Source organism: Alligator mississippiensis, chromosome 1, assembly GCF_030867095.1.
Source record: "Alligator mississippiensis isolate rAllMis1 chromosome 1, rAllMis1, whole genome shotgun sequence".
NCBI classification, from domain to species: domain Eukaryota; kingdom Metazoa; phylum Chordata; order Crocodylia; family Alligatoridae; genus Alligator; species Alligator mississippiensis.
In genome coordinates, this window is record NC_081824.1 from 284,034,653 (window position 1) to 284,048,031 (window position 13,379).

A 13,379-nucleotide genomic window follows, 5' to 3' on the forward strand; every position below is an offset into this window, starting at 1 on the left:
ACCACCCTCTGGGTCCTACCACATAGTCAATTCTCCAGCCAGTGGATCATGGTGAGGTCGAGGCTGCAGTTAGCCAGTTTTGCCAAGAGGTGATCATGGGATACCAGATCTAAGGCTTTTTAAAAATCAAGATATACAACATCAATCTCTTCCCCCTTGCCCAGGTGATAGGTCACCTGGTCATAAAAGGAAATAAGATTGGTCAAGCAAGACCTACCTGCAATAAACCCATGCTGGGTATCCCTCAGGATATTGGAGTCAGCTAGTCTGTTAAGGATGGCCTCTCTGATAATCTTTTCCAAGACCTTCTCCAGGATAGAAGTCAGGCTTTCTTGAAGATAGGCACAACATTGGCCTTCTTCCTATCTTCGGGCACTTCACCAGAGCACCAGGAGTTCTTGAAGATCCATGCCAGGGGCTGAGCTATGATGCTTGCCAGCTCTTTGAGTACCCTTCACTTCTTTCTTTTTATTTTGGCATCCTCCTCCCACCTCCAGCACCACTCCCACCTCTTCTTTTCAAACAGTTTTTAAAGATTTCTCCCCTCCCACCCTGTACTCTGGCTGGGCTTCTCCTGGAAGTGGAGAGTTCTCACATTTACAGATAACTTATACCCAAAGCCCTTGATGTATTTATTAAAACCTAAGCTCTAGCTGGAGAAAACCTTGAGAAAATTAAACCTAATTATTCAAGAAGGAGAAGACATACAAAAAGAACCCAACCTGTATTATTATTTCTAAGAGTTACATGATTATTAAACCAAAATTGTGATCCTGGGGGACTAGCCTTGTGATTTTTCAATGTTTGACCTTTACAGTCGTAATATTTTGTAATTTAGTAATTTTTGATCCCTATATAGGCAGAAGGTAGATGATTAGTGGAATGATGTTTCCTATGTTTAGCCATAGGAAACTAGAGTTTGCTTCTTTGGCCACAAGAGCCCTCTTTGTTTATTGCTTAAATCTGTGAACACTAGAAAACTCATAGTGTTTTATTGTTTCCTCACCCTTCATGTTTGAACAGGAGGCTGCCTGCTGGGTAGTGCACGCAAAGGGATTATTACTGCTAATAATTATTGTAAATAGTATTTTTATCATCAGTCCAGAACATATTTGAATTTTTAACACTTGTTTATATTATATTCTTTAATTTCTTAAAGAAGTACCTAGAGATTGGGGAGGGAGGGAGGGAGGGAGTTAGGGTGGCCATCACAGAGGCCATTCTGGTTTTCTGCTACTCTGTCCTCTGTTGATACAAAACCTGATTTCTGAACAGAAAAATAGAGGACATAAAGGCATCTGGTTTTGTATCAATAGAGAGCAGTCCGGTTGTCCTCTGTCCTCTATGATGGCCACCCTAGGGGAAGTGGTGCCTGAATATCTTTGAGGACCTGAGCCATCATACACAAGATTAAATTAACTATCCTTGCCTTGTGGAAAAAAAAATGTATGCTCCACATCTGTAAGCCAGTGTCTTAGCCAAAGCTATTTTTAAGCAGCGTTATATGACTAAGCTTGCAAAAGATTTTGTTTTTTTATCTTCTCTGCTATTTTTTGTGGTGAAACATAGCAACAGTTGATGCTAGGTTTGTATATGAGGAAAAGGGTTAAAAATTGAAGACAGCCTCGGGGAATTCAGATTCATTCAAATTCTGAGGAGAAGGTGCCTCAGAAAAAGCACCCCACAATGCAGGATCACCAGAGGCCAGCCAACTAAAGGAGCCAGTGGTCAATCGGGGGAACATTTAGGTAACTATGACTTTGAATATTAATAGAGCAATCATGGAATCTAGATACATTCTCTGACTTAATTGAAAGGTTCAATACTTGTCTCCATGTAAAGCGATAGGGTTAAACATAGCCTACTAAACTGTGAAACACCTTAGAAATAGTAATTACTTAAGTAATCAAAGACTGCCCTGGGGTGCAAAAGTCCAAGGTAGGAAAGGGAAAATTGTGCATTGAACCTTAATTTTTAGTATTCCCCAAATTTTGAGTGCTAAAGACTTTAGTCTAACCCTTTCCTTAATGCAGCATTTGTTGTTGTGTGTTTTTGTAAAGACTAGATTACTAGGTTGTCTGTTTTGATTTAGACTTCAATATCTCTTGTTGCACTAGGGGAGAAAAGATATTTTATGTTTGTCTTGAGATGTAGTAATAACAATAAAAAACCCTTCCACTGTAAATGTTCACATTTTAATAAGTTCAAAAGGATGCTATTGAACAAACATCTTTGATCTTCTGACAAAAGTTCTTGATGGGTAGGTATAAAAGAGGCTACAGCAGAGTCCAAAAGATGAAGAGGATTAAATACACAATCTTCAATATTGCCCCTCAGTGTATTAGATGTTAAAAAATTAGTCCTTGTATTGGAATTATGTAAAAGAGAATAAAAGGTAAATTCCTTATGTTGGGCTGCAAGACTCTCTATAGATCAATTAACCTCAATTCCAGAAGAAAATGATGGATTGTTTTAGCTAGCTTATGAGTTTCTCTTGAGACAGAAATGGATTTATCCAGTACAGAATTAAGAACTGAACTTAAATCTCTTTCAAAAATATAAGATCCTGGGAAGTCTGCCAGGGTTAGACATATTTCTTGAAAGAAACTGGATAAGTTAAAATGTGAAGTGCAGAAATCAAATAAAATGGCTTATGCGAGATAATATGTACTTTTATAAAAAGACTAGTGCATATGTAATCTTTATTCTGTCTAGTCCATTTGAAATTAAGCATTTTGCTAATCAGTGCTAGTGCTTTCACAAGTGAAACTTTTGCTGACTCTCAAGAGTTCATTCTTCTGAACTTTTCTAGTACTATAGAGCCTCAAAGTGATAATGAATAGAAAGCATGGCATTCCACAGTCTCCTTTAGGGAAGCAGTTTCTAATGATTGTTGTTAAAATTGAACCTTTTAAATTTGGATTTTACTATATAAGAATGAAAGACCAAAATTTGAAAGATGAACATCAGTGAGATTTTCAGAGTTACCTGAGTACATTATTAACAATAAAACTTGTAGAATTAAAATGTATAGTATCATTTACCCTTAGGACCTAGCCACCTGCATTCACCTTGCAAATGAAATGGTCAGTTGGGGTCAGCTGACCCTTCACTTCCTTCCTTTGGGCAACAGTGCTCAGTTGTTAGCCATACTTCTTTGCCAGAATGTCTTGTGTCTACACTGGCATTCTGCTTGATCCCTCAGCTACACAACCTGAATCACCTTCAGACTCCATGCTCTCCTCACCCTTTGGCATCCTGACCTATCTTCCTATTCTCAGCTTGATCTCTTGGCCACCCAACCCACCTTGCCTCCTTACACAGTGTTCTGCCTGATCTGCCAGCTCCCTGTCTCAGTTTCTCAGACTGACCTCCTGGCTTCTGGCTTCCTAACATTCATGTTCTGTGTGCTCCTTCTGACCCCAGTTGCTCCCTCAGACCCCAAGTTACTCATCACCCATAACCCAGCATGACAGATGTAAGCACAGAAATCTGATAAATAAATAAATATCACTGTGAGAGAAAGTCTTAGTTCCTATGCTTAGTATTTCCTTTATTTTGTATTGCAGAGTTCCAGGTTACACTTGTTTCTGTGAAGTCAATGAAATATGTGGATTTGCTATTAACTTCAAGAAAACCAAGAAAACTCCAAACCAACTGGCTTCTCCCTCACTTATTAGAGGGCAATCCTTTGCGAATGTTGAGAATTTCCCCTCCCTGGGTAGCTAACTTCCTCAAAAATTAAACAAAGACAGTGATATTCACCAGGTAAAAACGGCTAATGCTGCCTTTGGACAGCTCCAAAACCATGTCTTTCCTGATTGTGACATCAAGACTTAAATCAACTTCTCATATTCCAGGCAGTTGTATGGATGTGAAACTTGTGCAACTTATGGAAAACACCTCAAAGCTTTGCAATGTTATCATTAGTAATGTTTTCAGAAAATCATTTATATCAGTTGGAAGGATAGAAAATGAATGCCAGCATTCTGGTTCAAGCAAAGACCACCAGCTTTGAAGCCATATTTATATGGTGCCAGTTCCATTGGACAGGACATATAGTAAGGATGTCTGATACCTGGCTCCTGAAACAGGCTCTATATTTCCAACTACTGATAGTCACTGATCTAGAGGTGGGAGAAGAAGAGATTCAAGGACACTTTGAAGGCCAGTTTGAAGAAATTCAATATTAACATCAATACTTGAGAGACTCAAGCACTGAATCATCCCTAGTGGTGGTGTTGTATGGCAAAGCATCAATCATTTTGAGAAAATTCACCTCACTATGGGGGTGGCTAGATGACAGAAAAAAAGAGAGAGAGCTGTGACCCAACATCATCAGGATATACTTTGTCCTCCCAGAACTATTTGCAATGTCTACAGTCAAATATATAGATCATGGATTGGCCTCCTCAGTTGCATACAGACTCACTGATGACCAGAGATGCTAGATTTTCAGTATAAAACCAAAGTTCTTTGTGGTAAGCCTGCTCACAACACTGATTGGTACCTACTCCCCACCAGTGGACCTCTTGGCCAATCAGCAGTGGAGGGAGGAGTGGGAGGCCATTATCTTGGCTGCTTCTCTGTGTGCCAGCAGCTTTTCCCTCCTGGTGGACTGCTGCAGCAACCATGAGAAACACCAGCTCCCAGTTGGGAACCAGCGTGTTATTTTAGTAAGGGTTTTTTTTGTTTGTTTTGGTTTTTGTGGTGATTATAAAGATTCTCTGTAAAAACACAAATTCTGCATTTTTTCCATGGCAAACAGATGTCTGGGATCCCTGCTGATGATATCCCTATTTACTGCAATATGGTCATCCTTGGGATTTCAAAAAATGACAATTTTATATTATAACTTATATTAAGTATATTAGAAATATTATGTCTAAACATGTATAATATAATACATTTCTTCTGGATTTAATGTTTCTCTAAAGCACTAATTTACCTCCATTAGGATTACATGTCAATAATATTTTTTAAAAGAGTTACTAAGAAACAAATATTAAAACAAGATTGGAGCCGAGAGGGCTTACAGTTGAGCATACTATTTGGCTATGCGATGCATAAAAGGAATGTATTGATACACTGGGAAGGATATACACGTAGTAAGTATCTGTAAAACTAAACAAGTGCAGTATTTTAAATCACAGAACCTATTCTCTGTAGGTAAGGGGAAAGGAGACAATTGCTTAATTATTTGATTGACCAATAGAGGGATGCAGAGGTGCCTACTGATTACTGTGTATCGAAGTGCAATTTGGTTATAAAGGAAAACCAGTGACCTGCAGACACACGACAGAAAAAAATATTATTTTTTATTAGCTCTTTTTGATTTTCAGCCAGGGAGTGTTAGCTGGTATTTCAATACTTCCAATTCACTCAGGAAGTTATTTTCTAATTGGGAAGTAAATTAAGATCAGGGAGGTCAAATTTACCAGTTGTTATATATTCTTTTCTCCCAAACAATATTTTTCAATAGCTGTCATAAAATGTGCAACTTAAACATTAAATGAGCAGAAAAAAGGGTGGAATATACAACATAATGTGCAGTCTAGAAGAAATAATAAGGGGAAACAAGTATATTCTTCTTGCCTACACAAAATTAGTAAATTGTCATAGCAAAGCCCAAATGAAAATTCATTCTGTAGTTTTAGATCCAGTGGCTGTGTCTGCATGAGACAATAACTGCACAGTTAGCCAGCATCAGCTAGCCTAATACTACTGCTCAGTAGTGTCATGTCATAGCTTTTGCCATGTAACACTACTGCACAGTAGTATTGGGCTACTACACAGTCAGTGTCTCATGTAGATGCAGCCAGTGACATATTCTCTGAAGTAACTTAATGAGAAATGAGGTTGAACTGACTGAAGTAATTCATATGGCCTTAGCCATGGAATTGAGTTCAAACACACACAAAATTGTCTGCAAAATTATACCTGTGGGTTTCATGCCAAATTAAAAACTTTTATCAGCAAACCATAAAATGTATTTAAGAAAAAATGCCAGGTTCATATGGGTTGACAGAGTAGATAGGATGCTATGTGAATGGGTATTGTAATTGATCTTAAACCTATGGAATTTATGGATACAAACAGAACCCCCCCCCCTCCCAAAACAACAACAGAAATACCCTGTAAATAAAGTATTCACATACTGAACAATTTTTAAGTTCTATTACTCCTCTTAAAATAAATCTTCAAATTCCAGATTCTGTGAAGCATGAGAGTAATGTTATTGTCATCTTTCTGGCTACTAATTTAAATTCTGTAATTCAGTCGTCTCAATGTTCTTGGAACCCCTATGCTTCTAGTTTTTCCTGGAGGGAGTTTGGATTGGTAAACCATATATGGCATTTATGGCTTAAACTTCAGCAGTTCTGGAATTTGTCTTCAGTCCTCTATTCCAGGATCATTCCTGAGATGATTTTGTTAGTGTCTGGCTGCACAGATGAAATGATCATCTGAGTGAAATCAAATGAGTCACTATCCATATCTTTTATTATCTTGTAAAAAGTGATGGAGGGATATACTTCTGTCCTGGTATTCTTTGCTTCTAATCAACCTTAAGGCTAGGGACAGACATTACACATAAACCAGTTTAAGTGATCAGAAATTGGTTTAAACCTGTAACAGAGCAGATGTTCAGTGCACATAAACTAGTTTGAAAATGGCTGAAGCTGGTTTGAGATAAACCTGGTAGAATGTAGTATCAGACTTAACTTGGGTCAAAATGGTTTATGCAATGTCTGTCCCAGACCCCTTGCTGGTTTAAGATAAACCAGACTCCCTCAGCATCCCTGCATGCTCTCTGGGCTGGGCAGGGCTTTCTGCTACACAGCAAAGCTGGCCTCTCCCCTCTGCTCTCTGGCTGGTACTCCAGCAGAGACTGCAGGCTGCTTCCCTGCCTCCCCCTGACCACTCCTGGCTAAGCAGGAATTCCTCCCTCCCCTCTGCCTTGCCAAGAGGCATTTGTGTATTAGCTAGCAAATCACATGCTGCTGCAGACAGGACAAAGGCAGAATCAACAGATAGCTCATAATGTCCCTGTGTTGTTTTCTTAATAATGAGGTGATAAAGACTGTTATCAGTTCCCTGCTGGGCTGGACAGGAGCAGGGGGAACCCCTCCCTAGTCAGAGCATCTTCCTGGGGCCTGGCCATGCTCCCCCTCAGCTCAACACTGGAAGATCAGGGAGGGCTGCTTTAATGCCTCCTGGCTTCTAGCCGAAGCCACTGCAGGCATGTGCCTGCATGTCTGGGATGTCTGTACAGATACAAACTAATTTAACTTAACCATGTTAGACTAACCTGCAAAGATTAAATCAATTCAGGCTCAGGCTTTTTGAATGTCTTTCCCTACCCTAAGGGAGATTCCTTTAGTGTTGTAGGTAGGATATCTTCTGACTTGTGATCTTTAGGTTGTTCCAATTAAGACAAAAAATGGTGATGTAGTTAGCTATTTCTTTGATGCAATCTTGGTCATTTTCAAAGAATGAAAAAGTCCTTCTCTTGAACCCAGGAGGTCAATAACAAACCAGAGACTGTTTCCTTACTCACAGCACTTAGGCTCTTCCAGCCTGCATTCACTAAAAGCACTTTCTCAAAGATTTTCCTCAAGATTATACTAATATTTATTTAGGCTATGCTGTGGCCTCCTTCATGTTCTATTCCTGTGTCCTTTGGGATTTTTTCCTGTCAACACTGTTATGACTTTGTTAGTGCCCTTTACCCAAAATAAAACCTAGGTAAGTTCCTCCAGGTACAGTTCAAATTCCCTGCTTCTTAGCATCGCTAATTAACCTGGGTGTAGCACCTCCTAATACACCATCCCAAAGTCCCAGAGAGACTCCATTGGACACTGTTCTGATGGAGATGCTCTCTTTCAGATCAGATGTATAAATATGATTCTGATCTCTCCTTCCTGGCACAGTGAGGGGAGCATGTGGAACAGCAGATGCTACTTTAATGAAGATAAATCCCAGACACACATTTTTCTAAGAGCCAGGTTCTTTAGCCCTAGCATCCTAGCTGTACTTTGCTTTTACCTTTCTAAGGCCGCTTTCCTTTCCAGTGTTGGTGCTAGCAGGAACAGAGCTATCTCAGTTATCTATAGATAGCCTTGAATAGTGTACCTTTGGTATTTAAATTAGCACATTCACAGTAAGTTCAGGATATCTCTGCGTGGGTCTGCATTATGCATATAGACTGCTTTATGTTACTCCCATCACTACAATATTTGAGTGACTTGCAATATTTAATGCACTTAAAAACATCCTGGTAATGTAAAGGAGGGCCATTTAATTGATGAATAGCTGGGGGCTGCAGGACCCTACCACATGCTGCATGGGCCAGGCCCTCCCCCTGTCTCATGCTGTGTGGGCTGTGCAACCCGTCCCATCCTGCAATGCTATAGACACACCCCCACCACTTTACTGTGCTAATTCTCCTGCAGTGTGCTGAACAGCCCTTGCTCCCCACCTGACGTTGCACAGGGGGTACCCAACTACCACTATGCCATGCTGGTGTCCCAGGTCCCCTGGAACTCTCCGCTGTGGGATCCTTTGTCTCCACAGGCTATGTCTCCCTATCGCATAATGGGTGACTTTAAATAGCTGATTCCATCACTATTTTTTTTTCTTTTAATTGGAACAACCTAAAGATCTCAGGTTAAAAGATATCCTACCTGTGACTGAAAGAACCTCCCTTAGAGTTGATTGGAAACAAAGAATGGCAGGACAGGAGCGTATCCCACCATTGCTTTTGTTTTGTGCAACTTTGTTTAATTACTTCATTTATTACTTAAAGTCTTGTTAATAATTTAAGTAATAATAAATATTTTCTTGCTCAAATTAGGGTTGAAAGTCAGATTTGGTTATCGCTATTAATTGTATTTTGAGACTCCTGTTTTGAAAGCTGGTCCCCATGGATGTATATCCATGAATCAGTGGGATTCAGCAGGTTCATTGATTCACTCGCATGCTTTGTAGGGAAAGGGCTGTCATAATGTAAATTAATACATTTGACCCAATGTATGTGTTTTAAAATGCATTAAGGTTCCGAACCTGTCTCTTTCTTTCTATAGGAGGGCTTGCTTATGGCATTTAGCCCTAATTGAGGCAAGCATCTCTATTCCAGGCACCATTTAAACACTGTTTCTATTCCACTTGATGCCAGTTACCCATGTGTTTTGTGGGAGAGGCATACAGCTTGTAGGTTTTGCACTCCCCCAGCATCCAGAGATAAGGCAACCATAATGTGATTGGCGAGCAATATGCTGAAGTGATATGCTAGGTGATTCTTCTATCTGTCAGAGCTAGTCATAACCTGGCTTTTGAAGAATGCTGATAAAAAACAATCCTGACAAGGCCTAGATTCAGATGCATTTCATTAATACAAACATATATCAGTCACAGCATATGAAAAGAGTATATTTTTTCATTATGACAGAATTTTAAAAAATGGCTCAAACAGTATAGCTGAATGTGTCCACACTAATGCACACTTGGACTGAGATCAAGCAGGAAAAAAATTCTGCTCAAAAAGCAAGTTTGAGCAATTAAAAATTTGAGATAGGGAAGCAAATTAAGATGGAAATTGAAAGTCAACCTTATATATAATATTTGTTGCTATCACTATCTTATAAATGACAAGACAGACAAGGAAACTAAAATAGATGGATATGACCAATACTCTTGAAGACACAGAATCAGTTCTCTATGTTCTTATAATCTTCCCTTCTGCTTTCACCATCAGTTTTTGAAAAGCAAGTTCAGAATTGTCTAATTAAAAACTAAGCACTCTGTAGGCAATTGCTCTCCTATGTGCTATATAGATTTGATTTAGTGACTTGTAAGTGAAAAATTATATAACGTTACCAATTCTTTGAATATTTTTTTTCAGTTTTCAGGTAAGTGGTATTTTTCCCCTCAGTACTATTCAAATAATTAGATAGGAGAACATTTAAATTTCCAACACATCTACATGTGCTATTAAGGCAACAGAATAAACTCTGGCACATTTTGTGCTGTAGTTAACTGCTTCTGGGTGTAACACCTACATATGTGCCTGGGACAGCAGCATTTTGAGTCAGGGTTGAGCAGCCCCAAGTTGACAGCAGGCTTGGGAGATCAGCCCCGGGCTCTGGGTGTGTTTCGTTGAGATATGAGTGTGCCCAAAGAGCAGAGCCATGTAGCTAGGTGGTAGGCAGGAATCTGATCTCCTGCTGCCTGGGTTGACTGGGCACAATTTACTTATGGCTCAGCATTTACCTGTGTGTTTCACCATAGTTAAGTCTCCTGTAAGATAGTACTTTCCCCAAAGATGGTACTATTTTATAGCAGAGTTAATTAATTTACTGCCCCCTAATACTGGCACTCGGATAGGCTCTGTGCATAGCCACACGTGCATTTATGCTGGTTTAACTATACTGTGCAGTAAGTTACTGTGCAGTAAATAGGAATAGGCTGGTATCTACAAGTGCAGGCGTTAAAGTGTCTTAATGCTGTGTGTGGACTGATTTGGGACTACAGCTAATCCCATGTCAGTCCACAAACGCAGTGGTAGTGTGTAGTAAGGTGTCTACACCTGTGTTACTGTGCAGTAACTAATTGGGTGTAAATATGATACCTGCATGTTGCAGGCATCAAAGTTACATTCAAGTAGACATAAGTCACCATATTTACTGCATGGTATGGGAGTGCACATGTAGATGTGTTCCAACACTGCGAAGTAATTTGTTACTGCTCAGTAAATGCACATGTGTAGATGCACCCAGTGATGTTTTACTGTGGAGATAATTAGTCAACTCTGCAGTAAAGTGCACATGTAGATGTACCCAGTATGAACTGCACAAACCTAAGGAGGAAAAAAAATGATAATATAGTCCTTTCACAGCAAACTTCTTTGAGTAGCTTCTCAATCTGTAAGAAAATGTTTTGTAGGTTTTTTTTAGCATTAGCATTTTTCCCCTTTTTGATTGATATGCAGTCTCTGCCACTTAATCATTTTATCATGCAAAAAGAAGCTCCTTGATATCTTCCCAGTACCTCTCTCTGATCATTTAACAGACCCAGAAGGCAAACAAAATAGGTTATGAGTCTCTTTCTAGCCTCTTTCTTTCCCACAATTAAGCATCTAACTCCAAGGGTAATAAACAAAGATGATTTATTTACACTGGTATACACAAAACATTAGATGAGAAGATTAAGAAAGAAAACAACAACAGATTCACAATAATTTATTTGGTGAGCATACCTAACTAGATACTATAGAGGTATTTTAGAATTTTTAACTTAAAGCAGGGACTTAGCCCTTTGATATTATATTGTATCATCCCTAACCTGCTGGACAGAATCAGTAAACATAACATTTAATGTTAAACAAGAAATTAAAATTTAGTCTTAAGTTACATTTTCACAAGGAATTTTCCTGTATTGACTTTTGTTTTGTATATCTTTGTCTAACAAAAAGCTTGTTACTAATTGTTCAATGAAGCACATATGCAGGCTGTTGCACTGTATAGGGACCCCAAACTTGCTGCCAACACTGGAGATGACTGGTAAGGCATTTCATCTCCACAGGATTCTATCAAGGGATAAGCTCCTAGAAGCCAATGTTAGTAACTTTTCCTTTTTTCCTGTGGGGAAGGAATGGAGGCTCGATCAGAGGTAGAAACCTGATTTCAAGCTTAAGAATGCTCCTTCCATTGAGTACTAGTTCAGCTCCAGTTATTGATGGGGAGGCTTGAACCTCTGTAAATTGTATAGCCGGGTATCAGCTCCCCAGTCCATTCAGGCATGATTCACACCCTTTTACTTCACGGGTTTTCATTTAATCTGTCAGCGATAAAGCAGTAGAGAAGGACTGTTTCAGTGAAGATGAACTCTCTCCAGTCCAGCAGAGGAAGTGTAAAGGGTGTGTTTCCTCTTTGTACAGGAACTAGGCAACTGCATTCCTGCCTGCCACCCCTTGTTTTAATCCATGTTCAACATCCTGAAGTTAGAACAAGATAGAGGCTTCTGTGGGCTCAATCCCAAAGGACAACAACATCACTTTGATACTGCCACAGCATATAGACTTTTATGGCTACGTTGCTGGCCTGATGTAAAAGCACTGTCACTGAGTCATCAAAACAATTTTTTAAAAGGAAAAAAAAAAACCTTTGAAATGGTTATAATCAGTTTGATGCTAACAAGGTAAATGTACATGTGCACTTTACTGCAGAGTTGACTAATTAGCTCCTCAGTAAAGCATCACCATCTACACGTAAACCACATTAGGGCACAGTAAATTAAATAATTCCACAAAGTCATTTATTGTGCAGAAATATATGTGAACAGTGTCTGGGACTGCAGTAGTTTGAGCCAGGGAAGAGCAGCTCTGGGCTGGCAGCAGTCTTAGGTGGTCAGCCATATGGCTCTGGAGCCTTGGCACTCTCATGCCCCTGCCAGCCTCTCCACTGCCACCTGGAGGCCAGGGCTGACCCACTGAGCCTGCTGACAGCCAGGTCACTGCTCTACTCCATCTCAAACTGCTGCAGTCTGGAGTTTATTATGTTGCCTTAATGGCGCATGTAGATGCATCCATAGGCCACATCCAGATGAGCACAGCCATTTGTTTCCCTGGGGACAAGTAGCAGCAGCTCACCTTGTGCCACTGCTACTTGTCCTTGGAGAATGCCCATGCCATGTGCTTTCTGGCATGTGGCAGGTAACCTTGGGTGGGGTAGGGGAGTTTGATGCCAGCAACTGTGCTGGCCCCAGCAGCCTTATCTGGGGTCCTGGGGGCCTCCCAGAGCTGCAGCCATGATTGTCTTGGAGGTGGGAGGCTGGCCAGCAGCTGGAACATGCCTCCAGCCAGCCAGGCTCTGGTTTTAGGTGTCACATGCTTCCAACATGTGTGCTGCCTCACTTTTTTTTGGCAGGGTTTTTTTTTACCCCAGGATCTTCTAGGATCAACTCCCCCCCCCCCCCCCCCCCCAACGCTGCAAGGTAGCAGTGAGGGGAATGCCTGCATCACCACATATCACATGTCTGCACTTGTCTGGTCATGGCCACAGTGAGTTTTTTATGCAATATTTAAATTATTATTTCAGGGGAAACCTAAGAAAAGGAAAAATCAGTAGTTTTGTGTGACCTGACTGTTCTGGGAGAATTTTGGCTTCTAAATTCAAACTCGACTTGAAATAACACAAAATTTTGCTGCAAAGCTACTAGAAGGTGATTTATCAGGATGCTTTTGTAAAACAAAGCATCATAAGAAAAAGTAACTAGAATATAATATGGACTAATAGAATTTTAACAGAAATGAAAGAGTATAGCTCAGGGGCTGTTTCTAAGTACAAAATTCCTCATTCACAGTTTATAGCAATCCTAGGAGA

General features: G+C 40.0%; 1 long non-coding RNA gene across 2 annotated transcripts in view; it reads left to right on the plus strand.

Annotated features, from left to right (window-relative positions):
• The window catches only part of LOC109280333 (uncharacterized), a 143,715-nt gene that overhangs the window by 47,761 nt on the left and 82,575 nt on the right, over positions 1–13,379 (plus strand). For both annotated transcript variants that reach the window (XR_002086614.2, XR_009459050.1), the window contains exon 2: positions 3,570–4,481. This is a non-coding gene — a long non-coding RNA (uncharacterized LOC109280333). The remainder of the gene's footprint in view (positions 1–3,569; positions 4,482–13,379) is intronic.